This window comes from Helianthus annuus, chromosome 4, assembly GCF_002127325.2.
Source record: "Helianthus annuus cultivar XRQ/B chromosome 4, HanXRQr2.0-SUNRISE, whole genome shotgun sequence".
NCBI classification, from domain to species: domain Eukaryota; kingdom Viridiplantae; phylum Streptophyta; class Magnoliopsida; order Asterales; family Asteraceae; genus Helianthus; species Helianthus annuus.
Window position 1 is genome coordinate 130,679,937 of NC_035436.2, and position 4,734 is coordinate 130,684,670.

The window sequence follows — 4,734 nt, forward strand, 5'->3', positions numbered from 1 at the left end:
CGTTTTACCTCAAAACTGGCTGAAAAATCTCTACCCTTCTTTAAAACGCTTAAGAAATAGGAGAGCTTATCTCTGACAAAAAAGATTTCAAATGGACTTAAGAAGCAGAAGAAGCCTTCAACTAGATGAAGCAACACTTGGCTTCACTCCCAGATATTGCAGCCCCAAAAACAGGAGAGTTGATCTCTATTTACCTTTCATTTGCTGAAGAAGCAATAAGTGCGGTTTTAACCATCGAACGAGACAAAGTTCAGGTACCCGTTTATTTCTTCAGCAAAACCTTAAAATTGGCAGAGATCAAGTATCCTCCTCTGGAAAAACTTGCTCTAGCCCTAGTCCAAACGGCCAGAAGGCTTCGAAGGTATTTCCAAGCACACCCTATACAAGTGGTCACCGACCAACCCATTAAGAGTGTGCTTGAAAAACCAGAAAATTTGGGACGGTTAGCCAAATGGGCTGTGGAACTAGGTGAACACAAAATCACCTATGTTCCAAGAAAAGATATCAAAGCCCTTGGCTGACTTCATTATGGAAGTTCCAAAACAAGCCACCACGGAAGTTAATACAACTACCGCTGAACCCTCTGACCTTGAAGCCTGGAAGCTCTTTACCGACGGGGCTTCAAGCGTTGAAGGGTCAGGGGCTGGCTCATTCTAATCAACCCTGAAGGGTTAGAATTTACATATGCTCTTTGACTTGAATTTCAGACCACCAACAATGAAGCTGAATACGAAGCATTGATAGCCGGCTTCAGGATAGCCAAGGAAATGAAGGTTCAAAAGCTTCAAGTCTTCACAGACTCGTTGCTTGTGTCAAGTCAAGTTAATGACAGCTATGTTGCAAAGGAGCCCAACATGAAGAGGTACAAAGAAAAGTCTAAAGAGTTGATGAACACATTCCAAACGTGTACCATCAAGCAAATCCCAAGGTCTAAAAACAAGAAAGTCGATGCCTTGAGCAAACTTGTCTCTCTCACCTTTGCCCATCTTACCAAAAAGGTAATGATGGAAGTGTTGAAAACTCCTCTGATTCAAGAATTGGAGGTTCAAGATGTAATCACCGAAGAAGGCCCCAATTGGATGACTGTTGGTGCATATGTCTGTCGACTTCGTCTTGTATCGAGTCTTGTAAATAGAATGATAGATCATGGCACGAAATGCGAGAAATATGTAAGTTGTGACCATTTCGCATGAAATGGAACAAGGCCATTTCGCACGAAATGGACATTGTCCATTTCGCACGAAATGGATCTTGCCCATCTCGTACGAAATGCTCAGCCTATATATACCTATTGTGTCCATTTCATTGGTAACGATCTGATTCCGGTGCCGAAGTGTCTACTTGCTGTAAAACGTTGTTATATCAATAAACAAGACAATTAGAGTGAATATCAAGTTGTTTCAAAGTCGATACGTTAGTTTCTGCCTCTCGTATTGACAAGAACTCTTCTGAACAACTCGTTTTGGTCGTGCAAACGATCCTACAAGTGGTATCGGAGCTCAGGAGGAAGAGTTCTTACTGAATTCAGCTTGATTTCATCAAAATTCTGACTTCTACACCTTCTTTTTCAAAGTTAACAAGTTTTTACGGTTAAAATGGGCTAATTTCACTCATTATAAGCGAAACACTGTTTTAACTAATCCTTGAAAGAATTAGACCTAAAATCAATCTAAAACCTGATCAAATTGACAAAAACATGGGCGATTGCATGACATCAGCAGCATTTTGCACGAATTGAACACGTCCATTTCGCACGGATTGGAATAGTTGCTCCATTTCGCTTGAAACTGACTTTCATTTTTCACGAAATGAGCTTTGTGGACCATTTCGTTTGAAATTAGATTTATTTCGCACGAAATCATCCATTTCTCTTGAAAACAGATCATTTCGCTTGAAGAGGGTCTATTTCGCACCAAACTGCCATTTCGCTTGAAAACTGCTTCTATTTCGCACGAAGTAGATTAAAGAGTCTATTTCGTTTGAAAGTGTGTCATTCCGTACGAAAGCACCCATTTCGCACCAAAGATCCCATTTTGTTTGAAGATCTCCATTCCGTGTGAAGAGTTCCACTTCGTTTGAATTGTGCCATTTCGCTTGAAAGTGTCTGAGTTTGTGAAAGTTAACGAAACATGGAAGCAGAATTTACAACGCATTTGCTACTGCCCTGAGTACTCCTGTTACCATTGCTCAGAGTGTGAACATGGAAAATGAAACAGGAACCTTGCAAAAACCTCCAAAGCTGATGGGTATTGAAGAATACTATGGTTGGAAAGACCGGTTCGAAAATTGGGTTCAAGCAAATCATTTGAGGTCTTGGGAATGTATTGAGAAAAAGTATGTTAAACCTCGTACAGATTTGGGAGTTGTCAAAACTATTTCTGAATTGACGGACAAAGAGAGAGACATGTATAAAGCAGAAAAAATGATGATTAGTCTACTCTAGCAAGCTGTGAAAGAAGACATCTTCATATTACTTCTACACGATAGTACTTCACGTTAGATTTGGGAAGCACTTCGAATTAAGTTTGAGGGAAGTATAGAGATGATCAGGAGTAAAAAAATCATTATTAAAGAAAGAGTTTGATTTGTTTGCAAGCTTGCAGGGTGAATCTACAAAGCAGCTTATTGAAAGATATTGTCGTTTGGTACGAACAATGTCACTGTTAGAGATCAACAAAGATCGAGAAGAATGGGTTGACAAATTAGCTGATGCTTTACCGCAGAAAGAATGGGGTACATATCTGATGATCTTAAAGAACACTAGAGAATATGGTAAATTGACAATTTCTCAGTTGATTGAAAAAATTGAAGGACAAGATCTTGAACAACAAAAGATTGCTAGAATGAACAATCCAAGTGGTCAACAAGACATAAAGATGTATTACAAAGGGAGTGTTCAAAATGTTGAAGCAAGTCTGAAGTTTCAAACTGCTTTCAGTGCAGAAAACTCATCCAGATCGGTTAATCAAAGTCCAATTAGCAACAGTGGTTTTTCTTCATACTCAAGTGTTAATCCGAATGTTTCAATCTCAAGTCATCAGTTCCAAACCTCAAACAACAGTAATGGTCATGTGTTACACTGCAACATCGCATTGCATCTTCAGAATGGTCAAAATTACTCTAAAGAAGTCGCTAAAGGTCACATGGCATTACTAGCTACAGTGTTAGAATCATATGAGGGATTGGTTGCAGGAAGGATCGGAAATCCTATGTTGACAAAAGAGGATTACGATCAAATTGATGCTCAGGAAATGGAGCTTATGGATATTAAGTGGTGTTTAGCTAGTGTGTTGAGGAGAGCAGAGAAATTTAAGATGATTACAGGCAGAGATGATTTTCGTGATGCTAATGTTTCTATTGGTGCATACATCTGTCGACTTTGTCTTGTATCGAGTCTTACATTGCTTATGGCACGAAGATCAAGAAATCAAGACATGGAGCTAATTTCGCATGAAAAGCCTAATTCTGCATGAAGAGTATCATGTAATTCCGTGCGGAATTAGTTCTTAATTCCGTGTGTAATGTAATTCCGCGTGACTGTAATATCATTTGAGTTAGGTTCGTGCGGAATTAGCCCCCCTATAAATAGGGTTGTTTCTGTGTCAGTTGGTACGAAATTACCTAGAAGTTTTCCGACGGCGAAGCTCTGTCGAAGTGTCTACTGAATTGTAATCGTATCAGAATCAATACAATAGACAGTTTAATGTGATATCTTGCTGAATCTACCTCATTATGTATGTTTCCGCCATTCATTTTGAGTAGAACACCTCTGATTGACTCGTTTCGGGTTCGTCAACGATCCTACAAGTGGTATCAGAGCACAGGAGGAGGAGTTCTGCCATTTTCAGCTTGATTTCATCTTATTATCTTACTTCTACACCTTCTTTATAAATTGAACAAGTTTGAACGGTTAAAATGATCTGAATTTCACATATAACATGCAAAACAGTGTTTTAACAAAGCCTTGAGAAAATTGGACATTAATTGGATCTAAAACGGATAAAATCTTTAATTCTGCATGAAATTCTGCATGAGAATTCTGTTTGAGTAATTTCATTCCAATCATAATTCTATTTGTAAACTGGATAATTCTGTACGGAATTACCTGATTCCGTTTGAAGGTTTCTAATCTCGTTTAAAAGCTGTTTGCAGGTAATTTCGTTTGAAGGACTTGATTTCGTTTGAAAAATGTCTGACGAAGATTTTTACAACACATTTGCCACATCTCCGACTACTCCAGCTACCATTGCTCAAAACATGAACTTGGAAAACGAAACCGGAACTTTACTAAAACCCCCGAAACTTATGGGAATTGAAGAGTACCATGGCTTGAAAAATCGTTTTGAGAATTGGGTTTAGGCAAACCATCTGAGAGCTTAGGAAAGTATTAAAACAAAATATGTTAGACCACAGACTACGTTAAGAGTTGATAAAATCATCTCTGAATTTACAGACCAAGAGAGAGATAGTTATAAAGGAGAGAAAATGATGATTAGTCGTCTACAACAAGCTGTCAAAGAAGACATTTTTATTTTGCTTCAGCATGACGGTAGTGCATTTTCGATTTGGGAGGCACTTGAAAAGAAGTTTGAAGGAAGTAGAGAAATGCTCAAGAGTAAAGCTTCTCAGATGAAAAAGGAGTTTGAGTTGTTTACAAGTATGCCAGGAGAGACTACAAAAACTCTCATTGAGAGATATTGTCATCTTGTGCGCACCATGTCTCAGTTGAAAATT